Genomic DNA, 13,011 nt, shown 5'->3' on the forward strand with positions numbered 1-13,011 from the left:
GAGCTTTGCAGTAAGAGCAAGGTCATCTATAAAATTCACATTAAGCAATTTCTCCACATAAAGGAGGGGATGCCTCACAGTGTTTGTTATAAATAAGAATCTTAAAGGAGAAATAATAATGAATCACTACAATACCACATAAATATGGGGCAAATGGTTTGGATCATTCATGACTTTGCATGTGGGGTTTGGTCTAGGGTTTGTATTGGTTATGTACATTGATTCAACCCCTTTTATGGTATATAGGCTGGAAGATCATTTGCAATGTCGACCAAATTCGAGTGCCAGAGTAACAGGGTAAGGGGTTGAGCTTTTATACGAAAAGGCGATGGATCCTGGCCAGTCTTCATGGTGGGGTTATTCAGTTATGGCATTATCATATGGGAACATTGATAGATTTGATGAGCATGATGGGCCGGTTAGAGGAGTACATTTTCACAAGGCTCAGCCTTGTTTGTGTATGGAGGTAAGCCAACCAACTTGGATATTTATTGCATGTTTTTTGGTCCATGTGAACCTCCATTTTATGTATTTCGGAGATTGAGCACCACTTTGAAACTGATCGCCAGGGTTCAGTTTTCAGTAGTTCCATCAATTGGACGATTGATATGGGTTTCAATGGATACATTTTTATATCCTGGAATGTTGGGTCTCTAACATCTTGGTGACATGGAGAGGGTTTTGAACACATTGGTGTTGTGTGATGCCTCATGTATTTTGACAAAAATTTCATGGATCAACTAGAAGATTACCTTTACTTGCTCTGTATGGTAAAATGTCTGGAAATTACACACGTCTAGTGACAAGTTTGGGTCTTGAACACATTGGTGTTGTGTGATTGCCTCCTGTATTTTGACAAAAATTTCATGGATCAACTAGGAGATTACCTTTACTTGCTCTGTATGGTAAAATGTCTAGAAATTACACACGTCTAGTGACAAGTTTTGTGATTTCAATTGGGTTTAGCTTGGGTGGTTGGGAAGAAATAGTTATCTTTTCATGTTTGTGAGTCAATTGTTGTTCGGAGCTCTTCTTCGTGACCAATGAGGAATAGAGTCAATTGTTGTTTGGAGCTCTTCTTCATGAACTATGAGGAATATCTCAGTCTCACTACCAGATGGAGGGTGGGGTGAGAAATTACATGCAAGGAAAAACAAGGTCACAAGGTAATCAAACTGGTATACCTAGTTTAAAACCTTCTAAATGGGTGGGGATTGGGCCAGATGACAAGTCCTTGGTGATTTTGGCAGGCTTAGAAATTCCTCTCATAGTGCAGCCACTTAGCCAAAGGAGAGATGCAAGAAAAATTCCCACCCTCTCCCATCCAAGGAACAAAGTTGTTTTAGAATTGGTAGGTTTAGCGAAGCTTCCCAGTAGTGTAGCTTCTTATGTATACATCGTGCGTGTATATTTAGGCCATCTAAAGAGTAGTGTCTTTGATTGTAAATGATATTAACTACAAGTCATCTAACATAACAATCAAAAATACAATTATTAAAAGTTGTTATAACTCAAATTTACTAATTAATGTTACAGGGAATGACTTTAAGATCAATATATGGAACTACAATATGCATCGCTGCCTATATCCAAAGAGTTAAGTTCCACAATGAGTATCCTTGGATTGTCAGTGCAAGTGACGAACAAACAATAAAGATATGGAACTGGAAATCTTGAACTTGTATCTAACCTTATTGGCGACATTTTTTGTGTAATGTGTGCTTCTTTTCATCCTAAGGAAGATTTGGTCATTTGAAGCCCCTTGGATCAGACTGATTTTGTATGGGATATTTGTGCTCCGAGGAGGAAAATCGTATGCTGATGATATTAAGGTTAACACAAATGAACACAGATATTTTTGGAGAGGGTGATGTTGTTGTCAAATATGTTTTGGAATGTCATGACTGTGGACTGAACTGAGTTGTTGCTTTTCATCCCAGCTTGCCATTGATTGTGTCAGGAGTAGATGGTCACCAAGCAAATTGAATGGCATGTAGATTCAATTGCTTGGTGAAGTTATGTCTATTTCATTAGAGATATATAAACTTCTTTTTTGTTACTCCTCTTTCTTGAGTAGCATCTCAGTTTGTATGTAATTCGTTTGTGAAAAGTTAGTTTGTTTTGTTCTCAGAGATCAAGGTCTGGGAAGTTGAATACTTTAGGAGGGCACGTGAAAAATTTGTAGATAATTCATTTATGAAAAGTTTGTTTGTTTTGTTCTCGGGTACCAAGCTTGGAAAGTTGGATATTTTAACTTTTAAGAGGGCATGTGAACTATATGTCCTATGTGATGTTCCATCCAAGCCACGACATTATTGTTAAAATTTAGAAGATAAAAGTATCTGAGTTTGAAATGTATCCAAGTATTGTAGAGGTGTCCAAACATTTCGTAGAGACCATGATTGCTTCTGGATCCTTGCAGCACATATTGATATGAATCTTCTTGTTGCTGGGCATGACCGTGGGATGATTGTTTTCAAGTTAGAAAGAGAAATATCTACTTTTGTTGTTTATGAGGGTACCCTATACTGCAACAATGACCATTTTCTGTTGGCTTGTCAATTTGCAACTCAAAAAGACTCAACTTATACAGATAAGAAGGGTTAGATCCATGAATTAGATCAAGGATGATGATCATTGTTGTTTAGCCCCATGGAGAATGTTGTCCTGATACATTTGGATGTTGATGGTGGGTGATATGAACTTATTCTTGGGCCAAATAAGATAAGGTAAGATAATTATATTTATGTCTAACTAATGACCACAAAGTAGGTCAAAGGCACTGTTGAGTACAATGATGTCCATAAAATGTGGGAGAACCAAATGGTCTCCTATAAAAAAAAAGTACAATGTATGAATATAAAAGGTACATTGTAGGAACATAAAAGATACAATGTATGGAATGCCCTGACGAAGAGGATCAGACCCATCTCTCCTAACATCTGAGACTGACCAAAGAGCACTGAAAAAAATTCCATAAAGTTTGATGGCCTGATGAAGGGTCAGAGGGAGGCACGGACTGTCCACTCACTCATTGTTTGGGGGGGTTTGTGCACTGTTGAGGTCTGGAGGACCTAGTCCGTCTCCCAGGGAAACATATGAGACGGTTTAGCAGTTGGGGTCTCGTGTGGCAGGGTGAGGTCCCACGGATCCTCATGGGTCTAGAGTCTGGATATGAAATGGTATCAATTGTTCTCTTTGTGCCCCTGTCTGAAGGTAGTACCCTGAAAAATGTCGTGATACTCTGTGTGGGGTCTGGTCTGATGGGAGGCCAAATAATATGCACTTGGAACCTAATAGCCTCCTGCATATATGGGGCCAAACATCTCTGATCGGGATACCTAAAAAAATTTTTGATGGTCTGAGAGTCTCTAAACAAGCAATGGAACCTTCCTCTGATCTCGTACTAGATAAGGCATCCAAAAATGAATTGCACCTCAGTCTCTACTTCTTGTAAATGACATACCTGATAGATTTTGTTTGGCCTATCAATCTAGTGGTCCACCTCTACCCGAAGTCTATGAGAACCTACTCTGAACTCGCCTAGAGGAATGTGAAGAGCATGCATCCAGTGGTGAAACACATACCGGGGTCGAATAATGAGCCTGTCTCTCAACTCCAAGAAGTGCTCAGCGTAGAAGGCTATCTTTGGGCGCAACCCTCCCGGAGGATTGACCCAGGTGACCTGGACAAACTGCTTGTAGATGTCCTCCCTGATGATCTTGTTCAACTCTTGTCTAGTAGGTAGAAGGTGACCAGGAGCATCCAAGGAATATCGGAAAGGAGGGAGACGATCCAACTAAATGCCCACTGACTCTAAGAGATTTGAAACTCTTGTAAACCAACATCTAGCCCGACCCAAGAGAGTAGAACGAGCAATATTCTCTAAAGAGAAATATGCCAAGTAAGGGTAACGGTCCCTACTCTATATCGAGTCTACAAATCCCCAGACACGATGCAAGAATGAGACCAAACTGAAGACTGTCTCAAGCCGAAACTATTGAGCTTCAAAATCTGCAAGGATGATGTGCATAGTGTTGGGACTTGGGAGAAGTGATGCAATGCAGGAAGAAAAGACAGCAACTTGGAGGACCTGCTGCCTTTTCTGTTTGCAATCAATCGGCAGTCACTGACATGAGTCATAACCAAGTGATAAAAAATCACAGAAATAAGGTGATCAAGAAGTCTAGTCGTCCAGTAACTGTGGATGCAATTTTCTGTGCAGGAACATAAAACCTTCTTCTTGGGCCAGAAGATAGTGTTGGGATAGAAGAGTGACACAATGCAGGAAGAAAAGACAGCGACCTTGGTTTGCAACAGAGGATTGTACTTGGGGACCTCCATATTCCATTTGTTAAATACATTTAGTCAGATGACATGGAAAATGTAGCCTTGCTGAGCAAGCATGCAATCATCATTGGAAGTAAGAAGCTTGTACAGTGTTCTATGCATAAGATTATTTGTGTTAAAACTTAAGAGTGGTTCTTGGGGTTACAATTGTCCTTTGTTGTCTTCCAAACATAGATGGTGGCCTTATTGGAACACTTGATGTTCAAGTATGTATAATGAAGGTGTCTGGGAAATCTATCAATTGCCTGTATGAGTTGGAAATAACGTGTCATACAGATTTATGCCTCAATATATGTTCAAGTTGGCACTGATAAAAAGGAAGTATGACAATGTTATGAGCATGATTAGGAATTGATTTGTGGACAGGAATTGATTGCTTAACTACATCTGAAGGGCTTCCCAGAAGCGGCTCTTCACTTTTTCAAAGACGAGAAGGCATGATTTAACTTAGCAGTGTAGAGTGAAACTATTCAAATTGATGTTGCTTCTGCAAAATAGAGAGATGTTAAGGTCACTAGTATACACTTGAAACTGAGGCCCTTTGGTAAGGCAATGTTAGCATTGTTAAATATGCTTACCAGAGATTAAAGAATTTTGAAAGGATTTCATTTTGTCTCTTGTCATGGACAATATTGATAAGTTTTTGAAGATGTTGGGGATTGTAGAAATATAAAATGATGTTATGGGTCAGTTTCACAATGCCCATAGGTGAGTGCAGCAGTTCATGGGCTTACAGAGATTGCCGATATGCTTGTACTTAACAGTTAGGTGGCAATTTGCCCATTTTTCCATCAGGAAAGAAATCGTCACTTATTGTGCCTCCTCCATCAATTTGTCGCAATTGTGAATGGTTGTTATTGAGGGTTACTGAAGGCCTTTTTTAGGGGGGTTCAATAATGTGGGGGTTGCAGTCCATGAAGAAGAGGATGAAGGAGTTCAGCCAATAGGGGTTAAGACCTTGACAATAATGCAGGGTTGAAGAGGATGAAGGAGTTGCAGCAAATAGGGGTTAAGACCTTGACACTTCTGGAGCTGAAAAAAAAATGGCAAGGTTGTAGTGATCGATTATAGAGAAGTGAGAAGAGACAATGATGATGAGGTAGGATGGGATGTAAAAGATTTGAAGCTACCTACATATGTCTAAGCTGCAAATGTTACAGGTACAGTTCATAATGTCATTAGTTACGCCATTACCACGTATGCTAGTAATTCAAATCTGAATACATAAAATCTTCTCTTGCAGGTGAGAATGCAGTTGCTAGTAATATTAATATGGCAATGCAGCTCTCAAGTCAACAATTTGGTATTAAGAATTTCACTCCGTTAAAAGTTAAACCTTTGTTTTTGGATCTTTACATGGGCAGCCATACATACCTTCCTGCATTTGTTTATGCACTGTGGTATTCTTAGCAATACAGGGAAGCTGGAGGGAGACTGCTAGCTCAAATGTCTGAGGTCCAGGAGCTTTGGTATTTAAGCTTTTTTTATTAGATGAGAAACTTAGACTAGCTTACAAAGCCACAACATAGGGGAAGTTTAGTGAAGCATTAAGGTTATTCCTTACCATCTCACACACAATTCCAATTATTGATGTAGATTTTGTTTAGGAGGTTGAGAAGGTGAAGAAACTTATTGGAATTGTTAAAGAATGTGTTCTAGGTCTTCAAATGGAGGTCAAGAGGAAGGTCAGGATAATATTGTCGAACATCAAGAGCTTGCAACCTATTTTACTCATTGCAACCTTCAAAAATTCCATTTGAGGTTGGCTTTGCCGAACACCATAGGTATTTGCTAGGGAAATTCAGTACAACTGCTAACTTGGCTTGATAATTGTTGGCAAATGAGCCCGCTACAAACCATGCAACAAAGGCCCAACAAGTTCTGCATGCATGTGGGAGGCAGTTGCAAGATGTAAAAAACACTGAATTATGACTTCAAAAATCCTTTTGTTGTTTTTGGAGCAAATTTTACACTAGTATACCATGGTCAGAACTATGTGTCTTGTCTACATTGTACACCACACTTTATTCCAACCATAAAGGGAAATCTATGTGTTATATGTGAGCTTGCAATTGTGTTCTGGGTCTTCAAATGCAATTCAAGGGAAAGGAAGTTAAGGATGATATTGTTCAATAGAAAGAGCAGCTTATTTTAGTCATAGCAACCTTCAGAAATTCCATTTGAGGTTGGATTTGCTTAATACCATGGGTGTTTGTTATAAGGGAGGGAGCTTCAGTACAGAAGCTAAATTTGCTTGATGATTATTGGAAAGTGAACCCCTGCAAACCATTCAATAAAGGTACAACAAGTTCTGCAGGCACATGAGAGGCAGCTACAGGATGCCAAAAAACTGAATTATGATTTTGACTTCAGAAAGCCTTTTGTTGGTAGTGCAGCGATTTTTACACCTATATACCATGGTCACAGTCAGAAGGATGTGTCCTATCCATATTGTACAACATGCTTTGTTCCAGTCATACAAGTAAATCTCTGCCCTATATGCGAGCTTGCCATTGTGGGTTTCAATGCTTCTGGGTGCTGAATGTGCATCTTTATTTCAAGAAATTTCATTCCCCATGCATATTTCCATATCAGTATTGCACTCACTACCTTTGAGAACCAAGTTGAGAGATATGGCAGGACAATCACTAGCAAGTCTTGGAAAAACTTGAGGGTCTTCTTAAGAGATTGGAGGAGGTTGTTTACAATTTGAAATTTCATTTTGTGCTTTTGCTTCCCTTTCTCAGTCTCAGACAACAAAAAGTGCCAGTAATTTAGCTTTAGGTCTGGAGAAATTTTTATAGACCCCCTTGGGTGTTTATCCTATCTTTATCATGCAAGTGTTCTGGTGGTTTGTCTGAGTAGAAACAGGCACTAGGGTCTTATTATTCAATATCAGAAAGCAATGTAATTGTTTGAATTTTTTTTTTTTTATGTCGGCCTTGTCTGAATCGGAACTGGTCAAATTGCCCTGTTTGACTGGGCATGGTATTGAACCAGCCTGTTGACCAGACTGGTACCTAACCAGTACAAATTGGCCCTAATTGGTTGGACAAGAGACTTAAATTTTTATGAAATTTCTGAATGAATTTTCTTGTACATGCACAACAGACTTAGGTTTATTCTTTTGATGATGACTATAGATGCATAGTAAACAGTTGTGAATTTTTCTTAATGCCTGGAAATCACAATCCTCTCTTAATTATGACTCGAAATTTATAACTCTGAAGTTGTTATGTGTTTGAATGAAAACTATTTTACAAAATGCTTAAAAGAATTGGTTTGCATCTACATAACAACATTCATGTTTGTACTTGTATATTGGTCTTAGGGCTTTAGATTTGGGTTGCTATCTTTGTTTACACGGGTATTCTAAGTTCAGAACATAACCATCACTTTTACACCAAAAAGGCTTGGAAATTCTACAGCCAGTTATTTGTGCTACATGCACTTGAAAAGGTGTCATTTATTTGTTGAAACCAAGGCATCTTTTAATGCAGTTGACTCATCGCAACAAGGAAATTTATGACACAATTTAGATTTGCATTATTTGTATATTTACCTATCTATATGCTGAAAATTTGGTAGTGGGGTATATTGTATTCACGTTGCCTAGGAAACTTACACCATGTGGCTTCATTCCTAATCTGAAACTAAACTTCGCAGCCAAATACTGCTTCATCTCAGGAACAAATTATAAGGCCTTTAGGACTTCAACATCCAGGACTTTTTGGTCTTCTTTTTTCGTTGGAGACAAGATCATTTTCTCCTAAAAACTCAATGCATGTTATATTAGGATCCAAGGGACCAAACTTGGCGTATAAAGAAAAGCACTACTTTCTACACATGTTTTTATTACCAAACCAGGTGCACCAAACCTTTTTTAAATCCTAAACCATAGCAGTAAAATTGTATCATTTCATAGTAAGCCTCTAAGTACTTTGTAGCTGATATCAGAGGAAGAGATTGTTGCAACAGCAGCAGGGGAGATGACCATGGCGGGGAAGCAGAGGGTTTCAAGAAACAAAGAAATGATAAGGGGAGTAGGTCATTTTTCCATATCGAAAATGTATCACAAAAGGGGTATTTGGGCCTTCAAGGAAAAGAATGGGGGAAATTTTTCCCAGCATGCCAAACAATCGAAAATGTATCACAAAAGAGGTGTTTAGGCCCTCAACAAAAATAACAAGGCAATTTTCCCGAGCATGCCAAACAACTACAGGTGCCCAAATCCGATGAAAACCCTCCCAAATTCTATCCTATAAAAGACGTGCTTGATTAAACCCACTTCCTTTTCACATAGTAAATCAATATTTGTTGAGGACCCAGATACCCAAACACTGAGATTGCTAAACCTATCAGTCGCAATTCTGAAAAAAGAGTAATGGGAAATTGGGAAACCAAGGGTTATGATGAAAAAAACTGAACCTTACACTTGGAGCCTACGTCAAAGCTCTGCAATAGTGAAGACAGAGGTAAACGATGGCGAGAAAAGTAATTTAGGTCTTTCAATGTTGTACAATGCTTAAACATCCACGCGTCATTAGGTAAAAGATGTAAACACGATAGAGCTGTAAACTCTGGAATGCATAAAAAAGGAGCCAAAAAATCCAAAAAAGGGTGGAACCCCGTTGCACAAATGACAGCGTCAGTGTTTCCCATTGCTTCACTCAGTTAAGCAACACCTTGTTCTTGGCACTGTTCACATCGCAGACACCAGCCCTGATATTGAATCCTTTGGATAAGAGTTAGGTTGCAATCCGTTTTCCATTATTTCCTGTGGCACCTGCAACGAATACCCTATGCCCAATGCAATAATTCACTGTCGAAGGTATGGTATGGCAGACGGGGATAGACAGACAAGCGGGAAGGAGAAGGGTAAAACTTTCTAGTGGAGTAGAAGGCGTGAAAACAGGGCGGAGGATGTCGTAAAGAGCTACAGAAACATGCAGGTAGGAGAAAACGTGTCGAAAGAAATCTGGACAAATGGAAAATTTTCATTGATTAAAGGGACAAACACATGGAAAGATTTTATTGGTTGGAAGGGTGAAATTTAAGCTTTTCCATTGGCTAGGGTGAACAGTGTTTGCCCACCCCAAGCTAGCAAAGAGAAGGCCTATTGGTGTAATTAATAGATAATAGTGAACAGTGTTTGCCCACCCCAAGCTAGAAAAGAGAAGGCCTATCAACGTAATTAATAGATAATAACGAGTAAAGATTTAATTTGTTGAATGAAATTTATTTAACAGTAATTTTGAATTCAGCTAGATAATAACGCATAAGGATTTAATTTTTCTAATGAAACTTATTTAATAGTAATTTTGAATTCAGGTTGTTGTGAATTATATTTGAATTATTAAAAACACTTTCCACAATAATTATATAAAAAATAAAATGTTGATGCATTTCAATAAAATGTTTTTGCTTTTCAATTTAATTTAAAAAAAAAATTTATTATAAAATTAAATTATAATAAAATTTATATATATATATATATATATATATAAGGAATGGTTATATTTCTATTAAACAATTTGGATTATGGGCATAACCATTATATTCAGAAGCAACAACATTTCCACATTCTTCCAAAATATTCTAACCAGAGGCATTGAGATTTCAAAGTTTTATTCTCCAAATTTTCTACAGCATTTTCCTTATACATTTTCCAAAAAAACCTCATTAATATTTACATACTTTCATAACATTAATAAAAAACTACTTCTATATACTAACTAGTGAGTTTCTTCTAACTCATGTTGTTTGATTTCTTCCATGTTTTCCGCTTTTGCTTCCCCCTGTTGTCCTGCGTCCTCAGGATCATGTTGCTCAACCTCTTGTTGGATCTCCAATTGTACAATGAACTCCATAGGGGGGCTCCCTACTCACCGCGCTTTAGTTCATTGTCACCTCACCCCTGATGCCAAACACTTCCTTTTGAACTGACACAACAACAATCTCCACCTTCTCTTCTAAATTCTCCACCTTTCGATCAAGATTCACTATATTCAACATGATGACCTCCATTGCCACTTGAACATTCTCTGCATATTTTCTCAAGCCTTCCAGCTAACCCGAAGCGAGGGTAAAGTGAGACCAAGCTTAAGATATAATTTTCCCTCCAATCCGCGAAATCATTTCCTCCACTTCATGCCTGAAAACACCGAAAAAATTCTCACAAGAGTCTCTGATGCCATTTCTAGATGGAGAAGCCATTTTTTCGACATAGTGAGGATGAGCGACAATCCATGATGCATATGCCCTCCGTAATCATCTTCTTATAGCTAAAATCAGCTCCAAATCGATGGCGCGAGAGGTCCCCTCATTTTTAATGCTCTTCAACAATGCACTCCCTGCAACCAAATTAATTTTCATTGCTTCTTGATCCGAGATGAATTCTCACACGATTAACCTAAGGTGATCCTCCTCGAGCTCAAAGAACACAATTCCTTCGTTGCATCTCTGCGTTAAATCTCAACTTACGAACACCCATTTGTCCTTAATCTTGTCTTAATTCTTCATAATTATCCATTTGGAGATTGACGGATCCAGCTTATAGCTAGGACTCCCACTGCATAACAAATGTGCCCAGGGATAAATTATGTAATTAATCATCTTGTCACACATTTCACCTTTCTCCATATTCTTCCAGCACTTCGAGGTTTTCCATTTATAAATGTTCATGGGATGTGACATTTGGAAGATGCATCCTCATCCTCCCTAAGTTCACCTTGTTCTAGGATGACGACCCCATTAGCTTCTTCATCCGCCAACATATTATTTTCCCTCTCGATATGATAAAATTCCATGTTTTCAAACTTGTCAAATATTAAATATATTATTTTCATAGTTGGGTTTGGGTCAGGGTCCTTATTTTGAGACCATTTAATACATTTTTGAATGGTAATAAGGGAATCTCCAAAGACCGGTAATTGTGTTATTCCTTCAACTGTTACGAACCTAAGCCCTTGCCATAATTCATATTCTTCTGTCTGATTATTTGTGGCTACTCCCAGACCCCAAGTGAACTTTTTTCCAACTTTTCTATCGGGGCGAAAAATAACCCTTCTCGCTCTAGCCTCCCCCTTTATATAAAATATTATGAGCATGAAATAAGTTGTGGTTTTTCAAACATACGACAATAAATCAGAGTGTTGTAATGAATTTTATTTACAGAATCGGAATTTTTATGGTAAAATAAACTTAATCTTTGTGGTTAAAATTATAATTTAATTACTTTTTATCATTTTTTAAATCTTAACCATGTAAAAGGTATATAAGAAAAGTATTTTGATATTTATTATAAGACTATTTAATTTACATGGTAAATATTTGTAAATTATTTAATTAGAATTATTTATTTTTATCTTATCTTTTATCTTATAATTTAATGTATGATATTTAATTATAAGAATATATGGTTTGTTATTATATTAATAATGGTAAGAGAGAATTTATTTTTATGTAAAATTATTAGTTTTATATCTTAGGAGGTTGTTAAATTTAACTAGATATGAGATATTTGCTCCAACTTGTATGAGAGATTTGCTCCAATTTATTAGCTTTTATTTTGATATAAAGTTTAGATATTCTCTAAACCATTTTTTTAATTTAAAGGTTCAATAATAGGTTAAAAATGGAATATCTAACTTGAAATATAGCTTTCTAAATATATGTGTAAATATAGCTTTCTAAATATATGTGTAAATATATAATTATGGTTTAAATAGAACCCTACATCATTTTATATTTATATTATATTTATTTTATACTTATATTATATTCAAATGGTTTTTTTAATTTTATTTAATAATAAATATATATATAAGTTTATTGGGTGTTTGAATTTTTTATGGGAATATGTTATCATTGGTTTTTTGGCATTGTTTTTTCAAAGAGAATTATTGAAAGGTTAAACTAGCTCATTATCAATTTAAATAAGAAAAATATTGAATTGCAAAAGATAAAAAACAGAAAACTAATAATCTTGTAAACTATTTTTAACCTAATAAAATTTTAAAATATCATTTCATTTCATTATTTATTTTAAAATGTTGTTCATATCTAATAATAAAAAAATACATTGTTGTGTTTCATCTCCACACCTTCGGCGTTTAAATATATTGCATTAGTTCTTACTTAATCGTGAATCTTGTATGAATTTGTTGGTGTTTAAATTTTATTGAACATTTTTATTTTTTTTAAATTATTTTTATATATAATTATGTATATGATATAAATGATTAATCTTTAAATTGAATAATTCTATATTATATTAATATTAACTTTGTTTAAAATTATTAATTTTTGAATATTAATTATTTAAAATTATCAATTTTTAAATTTTATTATTAAGTAAATTACTAGTATAAATTTATTTTAATTTTTGATCTATCAAGCGCTTTTAAAAAAGGTTTGCACCCATAAGATTGGTAGATGTGGAGTTAAGATGGATCTAGATTGGTTTAATTATTTATTACCAGCATAGATTCATCTTAAGTATTGATCTAATATGAACTGAGAATGATCAAATTTTTTCATGTACAAACTTCTTCAGAGTATAAAATACAATGTGTTATTTTCCATTGTTTAAATTGTATTTTTGAATGCTATGTAGGGTGTATTTTAACCATAAAAACTTAAAATTTTCATGATATATAC

At 36.0% G+C, this 13,011-nt stretch overlaps 3 pseudogenes; all 3 read left to right on the forward strand.

The window, feature by feature from the left end:
- The first annotated feature begins 264 nt into the window (after positions 1-264).
- On the forward strand, positions 265-1,986 carry LOC149261259 (coatomer subunit alpha-1-like; annotated as a pseudogene).
- A 2,051-nt stretch (positions 1,987-4,037) lies between these two features.
- Positions 4,038-5,234, forward strand: LOC149261260 (coatomer subunit alpha-2 pseudogene; annotated as a pseudogene).
- Positions 5,235-5,392: 158 nt separating this feature from the next.
- LOC149261261 (coatomer subunit alpha-3-like) overlaps positions 5,393-13,011 on the forward strand; it is a 32,098-nt pseudogene continuing 24,479 nt past the window's right edge.

The sequence above is a fragment of the Pinus tabuliformis genome, chromosome 6 (assembly GCF_031772625.1).
Source record: "Pinus tabuliformis cultivar Carrire ecotype Pingquan chromosome 6, CPIR1, whole genome shotgun sequence".
NCBI classification, from domain to species: Eukaryota; Viridiplantae; Streptophyta; class Pinopsida; order Pinales; family Pinaceae; genus Pinus; species Pinus tabuliformis.